The 16,159-nt window shown below is 37.6% G+C and overlaps 1 long non-coding RNA gene across 1 annotated transcript in view; it reads left to right on the top strand.

Moving 5' to 3' along the window:
• The first annotated feature begins 11,877 nt into the window (after window positions 1-11,877).
• The window catches only part of LOC148054797 (uncharacterized), a 59,252-nt gene continuing 54,970 nt past the window's right edge, over window positions 11,878-16,159 (top strand). The window contains exon 1 of the long non-coding RNA XR_015706676.1: window positions 11,878-11,974. This is a non-coding gene — a long non-coding RNA (uncharacterized LOC148054797). The remainder of the gene's footprint in view (window positions 11,975-16,159) is intronic.

The raw sequence follows: 16,159 nt of genomic DNA, 5'->3' as shown, positions 1-16,159 counted from the left end.
TACAAGTTTCAGTCTTTCCAATCAACAACAACAAGTGCCTGTGCTCTTTCTTCAGAAACTCAGTTACTGAACTTCTGCAGGTCTTTCACTGGTGAGAGTACAGGAAATATATCCAATGCATTCAGAAAATATAGTTTGGTTTGGTTTTTTTTAATTGGAGGAATTGAGCTTGTAAAATATGGTCAGGGTCATTGGTAGGCTGACAAACAAACATTTGACTTTATCTTCAAATTTCTTCTCTTTTCTTTTTCTTCCTCTTTGGAGCTTAATGATTACCTGTGTGTCTTAACATGCCCATTTCCTGAAAAGACTTATGCATTAGTTTCATACTGAATTCAGCCCTGAAATTAAAGAGTCAATGCACCCTCACAAAATTAAGAAAGTAATTGTAGAGAAAGACCAAATAGATTTTTAAAAATGCAAGTAATTTTTTTATATATTATATGGGTAAGAGGCACTATTATTAAAAAGGAGCAGCTTTCTCATAACTGAAAAGGATATGAATATTGTGTAGGTCTGAACTTCACATTAGTCTTTCATAGCTGAATAACTGGGTATGAATTGTAATCCATTTCTTTGTGCACTATCTGTAAGAATGGGGTGTGGTATCATGGGGTTTCCTGGGAATACAATCATGTATGTGTCTGCCATCTGCAGACGTTGGTATAAATGTATTGATATAAATGACTACAAAAAGTGCAAGACAATGGGGAATGACATGCTACATGTCACAAACTATTCCAGTCTTCTTGTGCTATTTAAGCAATTTCAGTCTGGTCATGTCGCTTGTGACTTGGGGCCACATCTTCCTCCTGGATTAACTCTGCTGACTTTAAAAAAAAAAAGCTTCTCTAAAAAGGGGTGATGGTAAGTGAATGCAGAATTTGATGTATGGTGTTTGAAGTGTTTCAGTAAAATGTAAAATATTAATAGGTTAGTAATTTGCATTGACTTATATAGTCAGATTACTTTGAAGAAGGTCTTCTGAATTACATCTGTCCTAGATTAATTAAAATAATACACAAAAGGGTGAATACAATAAGTGCCAACAATATTAAAGTAACCTCCTTGCTGCTCCTCTCAGGTGGAAGAAGTATGAAAACAATCTTAACAGCATAGCTTTTTGATGAATTTCTTACAGAATATGGACCAGACAAGACTAACCCCAAATACTGCAAAAGCTCATTTACAGTCTGTGACAGCACTGGACGGCCTCATTCTAGAAATCATGAGAAAGTGTTAATTTAACATAAATCTAAGCTTTCAAAATAATTTAAGTATAATCAGGAGTCCATAATGTAGAATTCATTGAGGATCATCTATCATTGTGTTAAAGGGAGACTAGGCAGAGAGCAGAAGCGCTAGTTGTCCCAGTGCCCTCCCTTTCACCCCTAGCATCAAGCTCTATTGCACTGTAAGCTTCTTATGTGTCTTCTGTATTTTTCAGCTGTTGGTCCTGTTACAAATCTATCTCTGCTTTGTAACGTCACAACCAACTCCTCTCTACGCAGAAAGCCTGTTAGGCCTTCTCAGCGTTCGTTCTGTGCACTGTGCTTACAGACACAGGGAAGAGCAAGGAAACGATCTAGTTAACGGCTGTGTGTGAAACACTGACTGCAAGCACGGTAGTTGTAATTATTAGTACTCTCATTGTTTTTATATGCAAATAGATTTAGGAAATCCCCTGTAAATTTTAGCATCTTGGACACCTTGCTCACCAGTTAAAGAATATTTTTACTGTATGGCTAGCGTATGAAATGCTTGCTAGCATGAAAGTTTTGTGAATAAAATGAAAAAAGTTAGATCCTCTAAGATGGAATAGACCCTTTAAATAGCTCAGTCATTCCTGCCACTGAAAAACATCTGTGGCATCCCTCAGATAGCTCGTAAGGTAAGAGGGGGAATTGGAGCAGTGGTCACAAGCAATCTGGATTCATGTTTCTCTATGTCCAGCCATGGAAAGATAAACAATATGAATCTTCAGACACATGCTTTTATAAGAATGTTAAATGTAGATATTTGTTAAGAATTCACTATTAAATAAAGTGCCAGCAGATGGCATTGAAGAATATATGTCATCATTCCTGTTTCTTGTAGAATAAGGCTTCATGTCACCATGTACCAAAGATACCATGCATCTCCTGAGTATTATACATAGTCCACTAAAGCAGGCCAATTTACAGCAGCTGGGGACCTGGTCTTAGATGTAAGAAAAGTTAAAAGGGTCTAAACTTCCTTTATATAGTAAAGTTTTTGTTTATCAGATACCTTTGGACACAGCCATCAGATGGAAAATCCTGGCTGGACTGCCATCAATAACTGAGAATCATCACAGTGGCACAGGTCCATTGTTTCTTAGTGTCTGCCCTGGTTGTGTGCTGTTGGTCCCACTGCCAGTGAACTAGTTAATAGCTCTTAAGTCCCTTTTAATGATGCTTACTGCAGATTATTTTTTTGACATTTCTACTTTATTTTTGCAGGATGAACATGAAGGAAGAAAAGCAAGGGAAAATAGGGATATATAAGAAAGACAAAAGGTAGACAGTGAGAAAAAAGAAATGGGGAAACAAAAGGCTGAAAGATAAATAGCAGAGCAAAAGATACTGAGATCATGAGGATTTATTCAGAGACCCCCCTTTGATTACGAAAAGTGGCTGAGTTTTAATCTGGATTGGTCTTAGTAAGCCTTAGCAAAGCCTGATCTATGTTGATTCCCTTTTGCAATCAGTTCTGCTCCAGAGATGATGGGTGGAAGAGACTACACAAGAAAATGGAAAATACAGAAAATAATATGGTGACTTATTTAGATGGTCGGAGAGTTGGAAAACACACATGCTTCAAGAAAATAATAGTAAGAGCTATCTCAATAGTAAGAGCTTCAAATATTCGTATCTCAGTAAGTGAAGAAGGTCTTTACAGAACGCTGCAGATGAATCAAAGACTACTGGTTGTGTTTACTGGCTGTAATACAATGAAAATGTCTACTGGTTACTCTCCATTTTTAATGGTGATGGGTGATTTCTTCCTCCTTGTCTCTTGAATTTAAATGGTTTTCAAATGCCAAATCAAACACCATCCAGTGAATATGCAAAGGTATGTATGTAGCAGAAGAAGCCACTTGCAGATTGCTTTACTTGAAGTGCTCTGAGAGGCGGGGTTGCCCAATGGGGAAACAGGCTACAGACTAATTAAGAAATGGCATGTTTCTTCTTCTTTGACTTAAAATTCTCCATAGAATTTTTTCGTTATTAAGCACTTCATAAGATCCCAAGTCTGCTGAACTTTGAAAACTTGTAAAAGGCTTTCTTATGGAAGTTTTAATTAGAATATTTTCCTTTCCAGCTAATGACAGAAGGAGTGTATGACCTATGATTGGTCTTCATAATCATCTACCTAACTCAAAGACATAAAATTAAAGTTGTGGGGTTTATTTTAAATCTGTACAGGGAAGTTCTACTATTTTTTTTTCTTGTTTTCTTTGGGATATTTAATAAGAAAGTGAAGGAAAACCCAGTAGTTACACAGTATAGCATCATTCAGCAAGCAAAGGTGTGAAGTGTTGGATTTATTGCAGCTTTTCATACTCACAGAAAACCAAGCTGGCATCTTTAATGCAGACGCAGATGTCAGACCTCTTGTGAAGAGAACCAACATGCTGTAGTATGATTTACTTGGCAACACAGTGCAGCAAAAAAAGGGAAAATTGTTTGGCTGTAGGATAGACAGTTGATTTGAATGTACCTCCCAGCTAAACAGTCGCACTGAACTGATTATGTTATCATGAGTTCATCCTTCTCCCGGTGAGCACAATGTCCCCCATTCCATTTCACACTGACTCCTTGTTTTCAGCATTGTAACCCAGTGACCTTTCTGTCCAATCTTGTAGTGCCAACAGGGGTGAAATTTTAAAACATATTTTCAGTGATTAAGGAAAAGGTTAATTAGAACACACACAATATGGTTTTTGACCACATATGGAGAGGTGGGGAGAATTAAAGAAAAAAGGACCACGAAAGCTTAAATAACATTAGCTACATTTTACAAATGGAAATATTAAGGAATATATATTAGTTTACTTCTAAGTCCCTCAATAAGGAGAGGAACAGAGCATAATCATCTATCATGATCATCATCTTTTTTTCTGCAGCTTCATTTCTCATCCTTCAGACCCAAACCCCACTTCTGCACATGGACAGCAATTCTGTCAAATCTCAGAGCTTCTGTTTCAGTTTCATGTTTGACTGGTCTTATGTTCCTCTGGTGCTACATTCACATCTCAGGGCGTTTGCCAGACAGTAGCATCTCTCTCTTCGAGGGTTCATGTGCTAGATGCAGCTTGGCATCCTGACACCAGACAAGTGGGATGGAGACCACTGGAAGGATGGGCCACAGCACTGAACTGCAGCTGAAGGCACGCCTGGCTCTAGAGCGGTCAAATGACTTCACATGTTGAAAATTCAGAAACAGAAACCTGGGAAGAGTTGTGCTGATCCAGGATACTAGACAGGACTAGCTTGGATTTTCAATTGTCACCCTCAACACCATTAGCACCCACAGAAGTTCGTAAGAACAGAGCAAGCAAATACTGTCCACGTACTCTCCCAGCCTTCAGCAATTTGAGGTTCAGTCTTTCTGAGATTAAATGTATTGCTTTCCTGTTCAATAGCTCTTTATGGATTTTTCTTCTGCGAGTTTATCATTTGTTGAACAAATGTAAATTTTAGCACCAATAGTGCCCTGTTGTTAGGGTTTCCACAACTTAACTATGTTGTGCGACAAAGTAGTATCTTTTCTTTCTTCTAAACCTTTTATCTGCAAGTTTCATTTGATGCACTGTAATCCTTGTGTTGGAAAAAAACAATGAATACTGATTGTCTATTTACTGGCTCCATTCCACTAATGTTTTAAATATCTCTGTCATACACCCACTCAGCTGTCTCTCTTCCAGGTTAAAGAGCTGTAGTCATTACTTCTATGAAAACCATTCTATCCCTTAAATCATCTTTCTCTCTTTTTCTATTCTACTCTGTGTCTGGTTTTGAGATGAGGACATAAGAACTTGAAAGGTTAAAAAGAGTGACTTGTTTTACATCCACAGTCATATTACATACAAACTATAACGACCATAACACAAAATCAGACATGAAGGTTGCAGTAGGCGTGAGTAATCTAGTGTTATGATTCCTGGGATAAACCCACAGACCATTACATCTTGGCCTTGTTAATTTGGTTTTTTATGCTATGTTGTGTTAATTGTGTAAATTTATGCTGTTTAAACTAAGCCTTTTCTACCCTTCTAATAGCTCATATCTCCTGTTAATTGCTCTAGTACCTATTTTTTTTATTTTCACATATGTTTCGCACTCCATTTTACACTACAAGCACGGCTCCAGAGTACCTCCAGCACTGACAGCTTTGTCTCCTTTCTTCCTATCAGAAGCAGCAAAAATTCCATCAGCCCATAAAGGCCCCACCAACCCCAGAGCATCTCACTGTTTTTTCCTACCCTTACTGTTTGCTCTACAAAGAAACCTGTGCAATTCAATTAGCTGGAATTAGACAGTTGTGACTGACAGGTCTCCTGTTAGGAAATACTGTGAGATAATTCTGATCTCACAGAAGATGTACTAGAAGCAACCTTCCTTCCACATATTCTAAAAAGAGTTAAAAATATAAAGCAAAAGTTTTTTTCAAAGTATCTAGGGAATTTGGGAGCAGAAATCCCACTAAGACATCAAAGAGGTTTGTCCTTAACTCCCTTGGATGCTTCTGAAACTCCCATCCTCAAAGCTTGTCCTAGCTGCCTGCCCTCTGAGGCAGGATTATAAGTACACTCCAGCAGTGGGAGTGTGTTGTTCTGTTTAGTGATCTTGCAGGAGAGAACCGCATTTGAACTGTGTGTGAACAGACTCCCTTAAATCACTGCCTGCATCAAAAGATTGTCTCAAGCCCCCTCTTCCTCCTCCCTCTTCCTTCCCAAACTGGCCACAGCACAAGGGAAAACTGATGCTGGATACTTCAAGGAAGGACAGAGCTAAGGAAGGTTTTCACCAGCTGCTTCACATGCATAAAAGTAACTGGAATTATTTTACATTATGTAGTTAAGCATTGTGACTGTATCTTCCCCACAAAAGGATCAAACCTGGTGAGACACAGTCTACAATCTAAGAGGATTTTTTCTAGATGGGAAATTGAGACATAGTGTGATTTAAGTGGTTCACCCAAGGACAGAAAAAAGGAACAATGGCTAGAGCATTAGCTTGAGCCTCGCTGGTTTAATTCAGTGCCTCGTCAGGTGCTACTGAAAGTCCCTGTGTGCTTTAAATAGAAAATTATATTTTTTTCACAGTAGTACGGGGTAATTACAAAAAAGTTCTGAAGTGCTCTAGACTGTTGTGCTGGTGTTCTGGGCACGCAGCTAAGAGGAGTACAAGAGAAGTCAGACCAGGAAGTTTGTAACTCAGGGATGATTACCTTAGCTACTTAGTTATCCCTCTTCCCTTCCCTCGCTCTAATTGCTGTTTGTGAGCGATCACATATGATGTAATTACTGTTTTATTAACACGAGGGCTTAAGCTCAGGCACTTTCTGAGGGCAAACTTGAATGTTTGAAAAGGCATTTCTGTTATCTTCCCCTTTTTGATAGGAAAATGAGTGTTGTGAACGAAAACACAGCTCCCATGCAGTGGGACTTACGGTGTCTCAAAATGGCTGTCTTTATGAGCTGATAAAAAGACTTCAATAAGGAAAACCATGCAAAGAATCTAATAGTTCCTGGCTATTTGGAGGAAAAGAAAGGGGTGGAGGCAAACTAAAAATAATAATAATGCAACCTTCCATTTTCTAACATGGACAGTTGGCAACACTGTGTTTTTCCAATTGAGATGATAGCATCTGGACTACTGTAATCCTTGAGGTTGTAAACTGTGTCATGTTGCCCTCTCCGGAATGTGGATTCATCAGTCAGCTGGCAATAATTTATCTGATCACAAAGAAAGGCACTGCCTATAATTTCACTGTAGGGTGGCTATTTTTTTTTTCCATCTCACATGCACTGTGGGAAATAATTTGTCTAAAGCACTGGACTGGAAGAAAAAAACCTGCAATAAAATTAAGGAAACCTCTACCTTTGTCCTCCCTTCCCTGTTCAAAAATACCTAATATAAAAGAGTTAAGATGAGGGCTTAACAATTTTAAGATTAATTTTGTCACCCATTAGATTATTTATTATACGCTGGAGTTTATTCCTACAGGCGGCTTTATTCCTGCTCAGGCTAGGTGCAGACTGCAGAGAGAAGCGGGCAGCTTTGGAAGGGAAGAGAAGACCGGTGTGGCAGATGGGGCTGTGTGAAGCTGCCACCGAGACAGGTAGGGTAGAGGACAGCAGAGGGGAAAGAGAATCAGCAGCACCAAGGGGCTGGGAAATCCTCAGCAGCAGCAAGAAGGGATTACGAAGGTGCAACTTAAAAGAAACAAAGAGGAACTGAAATGAGTTTCACTGAGTTGAACGCCTCAGTCCTTTCTCTGGGATCCTGTTCAACCTTTGGATGAGAAACCTCCAAGTAATGCTGCTATCTTGCAAAAGCATAATAGTGACTGCAAAAAATACTCTGTACTTTTAGGATGAGATAGTTTGGTAGGGGCTGTTTTCACCCTGCCTGTTTGAAACACTTGCAGAATTCCTTATTTGAAAAAAGAAGGAATTTATCGATAATTTTGGCACCTCTGTAATATTATGAAGTTTCTTTTCATTTCTTCTAAGTCATTTGCATCAGGAGTTCAGAGCTAGGGTTCTAGTTTCGACAACTTGCCTGCTGAGTCAGATTTTCTGAGATACATCTGAACTACTTAAATCCAAAGAAAGACTGTCTTTAGAAAGAAATCTAGGGCTCTCGTAGACCTAACAAACCTTACCTTACACAAGCTCCTTGCCTGAGCCTTGTGTAAGTATTCACACCTGTGCTGAAATGGGAACCCTTAACACCTGCTCTGAGCAGGTGCAAGAGATAATAGAAACAGTGAAAAGGAAAGGCAAGCTCTCCATATCTTTTCTCAGGATTCAGGTAAGTAGGGGCTCCTGAAATAATGAGAGAGGAAAGATAACTAAACTCTTTCTAAACCTTTGTTGGTTTTTATTTTGTTTGGTTTTGGGTTTTTTTTATAATGTAGGATAAAATTCCAAAAAATTTTCATATTTTCTTCTAAGTAGCTGGCTTGCACCAGCTTCAGGTTGCTCTTTGCTTTCCTTAGTAAGCTCTGGTACTTTTTCTTGGTTTGTGTAGTTCTCTCCTCACATGGCTGGAAATAGGAGTAATGGCATGTTGTGCTGCTGTAATTTAACATGTTCCAAGAGGCATGAGTAGTGGACATAGGTAGAGTATCAACAAATATCCGATCATAAGCAAGAGCTTTGAACAGGAGCTAAGCTCTAATGTTTTGGAGAAGAAGAAAAGCTTTGATAGGAGGAAATGTGATGATTTTCATGATAAGACTATAGGTGTCAGTTGGTGTATTGGTCAGAACTGCTCTGGCAATTTCTGTCTGGCCTGTTTCTACACATCAAAGAAATGGCAATTTAAACCCAGCATTTTTTTTTTTTTTTTCCTACCAGATGCAGTACTAATAGCAAACTGGTTGCATGTTATCCTTTACAAATTTTTGGAAAAATTCTCTATACATGCCTGTAAAGCAAGAGTGCTGTGAATGCACAAAAAACTTTTTTATCCTCACAAACGCTGTTCAGACCCTTGGAGTTGTGAGTGCATAGCTTCTCTATAGCAGCAGCAAGAGGGAGAGCTGGGATTTGCCAGGCAGGTGAGGATCTGGGAAGAGAGTTTTGTATCTTTAATTCTGAAAAGCACAATTGTATCTGAACTTTGGTTTCGTTTGTAGAGGTGTGCTGAGATGCTGTAACATTATGTGAGCCCAAAATGCAGAATGAAACGTCCTCCTGTCAAGACAATTTTCCTGAAGCTTCCCAGAGTGGCAAAATTTACTCTAAACCCAATGATTTTGGAAAATGCAGTAAACTGTTAACTTCATCCTCAAAAGCAGCCTGAGAAAGTTAGACAAGACCGTGATTTAACATCCTTTAATGCAATGGACAAATATAATGGAAGGGCATAGACAGCCTTCTCTCCATAAGGCAATACTAGATTCAGTGAATCAACCCTAGCCTTTACAACAATGTTCTTCTGATGGCAGAAGCTAGTAGTCCCCTTATTGTGTTATACAGGCACAGTAGACTTGCCATGAACTTTGCAGGAGACATGGGTGAAACTGCTGCTTCACTAGAATATAGGTGAAGCTCAAATTTCAGTTTGTAGTTCCCACCTAGAAGAGCCACCACACAGAGACCTGTGAAGTATCCAGCAGCTTTTGTGTTTGTGTTTTGGAACTGCAAGTGGCTCTAAGCCCCTGATTCCATCATGGCTCTTTAAAAAATATGAATTGACAGCATCAAACTGACTTACATTAATCTTTGTTACACATTGGTACTCCAGCTTCATTGCTAATCTGAGTATGTTTGCTATCTGAATTAGTTTATTATTAAAAGATGAGCCAAAGCTGGGGCAAACCCCTATTAATCTCTCCTCCCCCATCTCCCTGATGCTGATAGCAACCTATTTGCTTTTTTTAAGTAATTTTTAGCTAACAACCTGCTGAGTTTCATTTTGGTCTAGCTGGGAATGTATAAATAGATGGGGATTACATGGAAATGCTGCTAATGAATTAGTATATGTAACACTAAAAAAAAAAAAAAGCTTAGGCAGGCAATCAAACAGTTTGTAAAGGAAAAAACACAGGTTGGTTAGGAGCAAGGAGCAATGTGTGTTTATGAAATCATAATGTGAAGACTTATTGGCAGAAGTATTTACCTTGCCAGTAGTAAACCTGCAGTTTCCCAGGCAAGTTTATCTAGCAACCCAGGTGTGGGATGCAGTCCTGCTGTGGGAAGTGTCTTCTGGGCACAAAGAGCAATAAGTCATAGCTCCCTGAAGGACCGTGTTGCTCTGTAGAGCTAAGTCAGTGTGTTACACGTGCATGGTCTTGCAAGTGATCCTCTTGATCTCGGGTAAAAGAAACTGATTCCTGAACAGAGCAAATACAGAGCCTAGTCACCCTGCTACTGTGCAATAGGGAAACAGAGAGGAGGAGCTTGTGGTAATGTTTCATTGAGGTGGGAGATGTCCAGGTGTTTTTTTTCTAGTGGAATAAATGGCCCCAGCTACAATAACTTAGGTGTTGGCTGGAGAGTCTGCTATTTATGAGCACGGAGTAGAGGTGGAAGTTGTAGAAAACTGCTGGCTAGCCTCTACTTTGGAAGGCAGACCTATAAACTGCAGGGGCAAATTAGATGGAAGGATAATATCTTACTTTAAGCCATGATTCTTGTTATTAATCCATGATTAAATAAGAGTTTAGCTACATAAATTCCTACCACTTTCAATGCACAAAAGAACTGTGTTCATTTACCCCAGCCAAGAGTTTGATATAATAATTTTGGGAAGCTTCCTGTTTCTTTCATGTACACAAGAGTTCTGTATTATGTAAAGAGATTGTGGCGTGAATGTTACCTGGCCCAATTTCTGCATGTGATTAATTGACTTAGTTTTTTTTCTCTGCATGCAATTCCACACACAAAAGGATGTTTCAAATCACAGCCAATTGTTGAGAATGCCTTCCAAGGAATATTTCGTTAAAAAAAAATCCTAAATACTTCCATTTTCATTTATTTCCACATTATACAATTGTAAAGTTTTTAAACAAGCAAGGTTGTATTTTTCTACTGAGCCTTGAAATCATAAGCTTTCTGTTTAATGCAGAAATGTCAGAGATCCTACATCACTTTTTCCGTAAGAATCTAACCCCATATACTTGACTAAAATTTCTACTTGGGATACTTTTGTCCAACAACTCCACCCCAAAGGCATCTACATAGGGATAGTTCATAAAAAAGAAAGAACGCTTGGGGATGAAAGGTACTTTTATAGAGTACATAAAGCATTATGACTAGGGCTTCAAATGTTGCTTGTCTGGGGCTTTGATACAATACCTAGAAATACCATTTTCCTGGAATGACAGTATCATGAAGTTGTTTGAGTAGTAATTTGTTTGGAGCAATACCTGTGATTTCTAGCATGTGCTGGAAATTTTAATTCAGGCTCACATCTGTTGAGAATAAACACTTAAAATCACTAGGTTGGTAAAATATATAAGCTTTTTCTGACCTTGAGTTGAGAGAAGTTGTAGTATCAGTGGGAGCATATTTTGAGTTGCAATAAAAAATGGTCTCTTTAAAGAAAGTCTCAGTTTGTACAGAGACAAAATTTGCCGGGGTTTCTTTTTTAAGTGCTGATTGATAGAACAAGAAGGGTCTTCATCAAAGAGGAAAACTTGAAGAGAAAAGAAAAATAAAAGGGAGGGGAAAAAAAAAGAAGTGAGGTTTGAAGGCTAGATACTGGATCCAGGAGGAAAGAAAAGGATAGAGGGAGGATACAAAAATGATGCAAATTGCGAGGGGAAAAATGATACAGAAAAGAGCACGTGAAAAATGGAGAATGAGATTAAGAGAAAGAGCAGAGCAAGCAAAAGAAAAAGCATAAGAAGCAGTGTTGGAATTAGGCCAGTGCTGAGCTGTGGCAGTTCACAAAAGAACCCTGATAGCTCTTGCAATGACGGTCAGACTAATTGAAATTTGTCCCTCTCCAATTCCAATGGTTAAATTCCAGTACTGATGAAGGAAACACACAGAGAAGTGCAGAATGAGAAAGAGCTCTCTTGTATTACTAGGAAAACACTTATATTCTTCTCCTTGTATATTTGATATTTAAATAATGTTTCCAAGCTGTAAGTTTTTTCTTTTTTTTCCAGCATATGGTGAATTATCACCAAATTATCACTGACACTGAACATAAATGGAATTCAGTCAAGTTCCAACTTTAAACAGCAGGCCTGAGGAGACTTCTGAAATGTAAGCCATTTGGGTATGAATATGTGTTATTAAAAATTCTTTCTGCATTCAAAAAATAAATGTTAATATTTGGGGAGAAATAAACTGAATTCATTGTACATAACTAAATAGCTGAATGTACATTTTTAAATACAAATCTTAGTGCAGGCTGAACCACAAGATCATGACTGATACTTCTTTAAGAAGTAACTTCTTGGTCTACTGTAATTAACATTAACGATAATATAAAAGAGGAAGATATTTATGATACAAGGTCTGCAGCTAGCGATTTATACCAGGAGCAGATCAGATCCTTCTTCTCTATTTTATCCAACATTAAATCATTGCAGGAAATAGCTGAGACAAAAGATCCTTGACTTTTTCCAAAGCAGAGTCTCTTTTTGTGTAAATTAAGTTAATACATTTTTAAGAGCAAAATACAGTTTTAAATATTAAGCTAGAAGAAATTGTTTAAATAACCGTTTTTCACAATGAATACCTAGTATTATGGAAAAGTAATTACATAGAGTAAAAGACATGCCCAGTATTTTTCATTTAAGGTGGGAAAGACCTGTCAATACATCTAAAATTTATGGGGCATAATTCTTGCTTTTTACTGGTACCAATTTAAAGGAGAGGCGACTCTGCTGAGGTAATGCTGATATAAAATAAACTGAAGATCTGCCCAAGTGATGAGGGGCCTGATTCAGCCAAACGTATAAACACATGCTTAAATTCATTCCCACTTATAGCATATGCTTACATGTTCTGTTGCTTCACTACCACACACAGTTTATATCAGCTATAGTATAGTCCAAAAACTATAATGTAAGTAATTTCAGAATGTATGCAGAGCTGTAGACTGTGTAAGTAAATGTATTCCATCGGCTGCTGGGCCCTGCAAATGGCATGCAAGTGTCACTTGCCTCTAGACTCTGTCCCAGAGAGCTCCTCAGAGCTGTTGTACAAAGCCTTTCCCAGCACTGAGAAGGGTTTTCTGTGGCTGGGTAAGAAGGTGTTTCGATCTTGAATTCTTTTGGAATCTCTTTTTATATTTAGTAAAAGACAGCTACTCTGTTAATGTATTTAGATAATATAGTGATTGGCACCTTAGAAATACTTAAGACAGACAGATAAAAGGATTCCAAATGCATCCTTTGTGAATTTTTAATACAGAGATTTTGCATTGTCCAGTGATGAAAACAAATCATCTGTGGAAAGACAAAACTGTTCTTCCATTAGTATCACTCACTGTGGATGTTTGTACACGTTCAGTGTCTGATTGCATCTTAAACTTAATCACTTTGCCATTTGTAGCAACAAGATATGTCACTTGACAAGCACTTTTGTTTTGTATCTTCCTCTCCTTTTTTTGCAAGCTCCAAAGCCCATCTATTGGAAATTGTCATGCTGTATTTTTCAAGCAATCATAGAAATCCCTGCCTGAGGACACTGGCTAAAATTTAGTGTCCTTTAGGCTAGTCTGATAGGGAAAGAGAATTGATGATCAAGTGAAGTTCTCTGTTGCAAAATTGTTTATTTACAAACAATACACAAGTTCTGGATTTATTTTAAATTCCAGAGCAATCAAAGAAATTGGGAAACAATTTTCTTGCTTCAAATAATCAGATTTTTCAACTAGTACTGAACCAAAAAACTCCGTATTACAGCTCTTTTGGAGATCCAATACCAACAATCACTCTGACTGGGCTTGACCTTGCTTTCATTTTCTGTTTGCTGCACTGAAGTGCCTCTTCTCCACAACTCTTCCCAAAATTATGTATAACCAAACTATTCTATACAGATAATTTTAAGCAGTGGACAGCTTCCTATTTGTTCTTGCTTTGAGACAGGGATCTAAGTTGTAATATCTTTGGTGAAAGAGAGTGATCAAAGCTATTAACTTCAACAAGGTGTGATCTGGCCTGTAACACCATGTTGCTAATGTTTCCTGATGAAACAAACCAACTCTCAATCTCATGGTCACTCCATAAACTAAGAATAATTTACTCAAAGCTAACAAATTCAAACTCTGTTGTCTCCCACTATCGTAAATTATCTGGTCAGTTCTTGGGTACAGAGCAGTATGCTTGCATGTCACTTAGTTGTTTCAACACATCCAAATTACAGTTAAAATTCTTTCTATCTGTGTTTCTCTTATCGTTTAATTGGCTAAGTTGTCCTTTACTACACATCGTTGAACTCTCTTTTTAAATTCCAGACTTTAATCAGCTTTAAACTAGAATCTGTGTTGCACAAATATTAGTAACGAAAAAGGATTCAAGTGTGTTCCACAATAGATGATATTTTATTACTTCTTAAAATGACCCTACTATAGTTTTTAAAGGAAAAGTTGCTAAATAAATGATCATTAACATCTCCCACTCAATTTCTCAAATGTATTTATGAACTTTTTAAGTCTGTAGCCAATGTATTTTTTTATGCAAGTTACCCTAATGCTAATGATGAGGAGGAATTTTATAAATGTTAAGTGTGTGGTGACAAATAGTGTATTTTATAAATTAATTTCAAGTTAATGCTAAATTATTATGGAATTACATATTACATACTCTTTACTACCAAAAGAGTTCATCATGATTAATGTTATTACAGTGAACACCAAAGGAATTAATAATGATTTGCACTTATTATAGAGTGGTACCAATGTAGAGAAAAGAAGGTTAGCCTAATTAAATTCCAGAAACCACTTTAGGGCTCTGCTGCATTGTGGAGGCTGGTTTTTATGTTAATTAATTCTGTATGAAAGGTTGCTGAAGTGTTTTTAATATTGTTCAAAGAGGCACCAGGAAGTATTTCAGAAATATTTTTTTTTGTTGTCCAGGATATCTTGACCAAGCAAGATGGGGTCCTTTCCATGATGAGCTCCTGCATGATGTGTAAATTATAGTAAATAATAAAATGAAGATTCTAGTCTTTTATTGAGGGATAGAGCTGAAGTTGGGTGAGGATATTGCTGTGTTCTGAGAGGATGCAACTGAATGGGGATCAAACCTCAGGCCTAGAAATCCAGTTCATTTTCTTGCAGTAAGCAGAGTACCTGGAATACAGTATGGACTTAACTCCCCTCTTGAATTAGTTACTGCCCTCACACCAAGTCTTCCACACAAACAAATGCTAGACCAGATTTGGCATGGATTTTAGTCTTCAGACATTTGATTTCAGGATGATTTGGTGTTGTAGTTCAAGGGGTGAGAGGGTATGTTTTTGCATGTTATTTGCTTTTTGGTTCTTTTTAATATGTGATAAAGTAGAGAGGTAGAAGACATTTGGTAGCATTTTGGTGACCTGCCTAGTTCATTTGCGGCTTCCCTTGACTGTTGTTGAGTAATGCAAATATTTCAAACTCGGATTAACACCAACAAAAATAGCTATGAAAAAAACAAACATGAAAATTTGCTTTGCTTCTGCTTCTACTGAAATTCTTGGAAATGTTTTTACTTTTACCCTTCTAATAGACCTGTTTGGAAATCCTATTCAAGCTGGATTTTTCAAACCCCAATTCCCTTAAGCACATGCTTCATATGTTAGGCATGTGTTTAAATTCTCTTGATTTAGAGGCATGTACTTAAGGGCATTGCTGAATAAAGAAGGGCATGAGCATGTGCTTAAATGCTTTGCTGATCAAAGGAACAAACCTTTTGATTTGATCTACATTTAATGCGAGTTAGATCACCTTTACCTGTTATCCAGTAGCCAAGAATTTACCAAGTGTCTCTATTAAAGATACAGTTCTTGATTAAGCTGTGTTATTCTGGCTGTGGAAATAGGAACGGCTGCATAATACACCGCTTTTTTTTTTTTTATGGCATTGGTTGTAAATTACATTTTCAAGTACTATGCTCTCACTGCAAATAAAAGAGGGGATCGAGACAGTAAAAACAAAAAGGGAGAAGAGGGGTTTGGTTGTTAAAGTCATATGTTCAGTGTAACTCCAGAATGATTCAATATGTTTTATGATCTTAATATTTTTCTTTCTATAGACAGTACAGTATGTAATACATCTCTTCCTCCTTACCCTAACAATTTATATTCAGGATACTCTAATGAAGTACATCTTGAGTCTCCTTTTCATGGCTAATGAGGAGACAACAAGAATTTGACTAATACTAGTACAATTACTGGAGCAGTGAAGCGTGCATCTCTGATTAGATGTGATAATTTGCAAGGCTGGGCTCTTCACATTAA

This window comes from Nipponia nippon, unplaced genomic scaffold (genome assembly GCF_047370975.1).
Source record: "Nipponia nippon isolate SJK-2023a ecotype South Korea unplaced genomic scaffold, ASM4737097v1 scaffold_3, whole genome shotgun sequence".
Classification (NCBI taxonomy): Eukaryota; Metazoa; Chordata; class Aves; order Pelecaniformes; family Threskiornithidae; genus Nipponia; species Nipponia nippon.
Note: the sequence above shows the minus strand (reverse complement) of the source record. Positions and strands in the feature narration are given on the sequence as shown.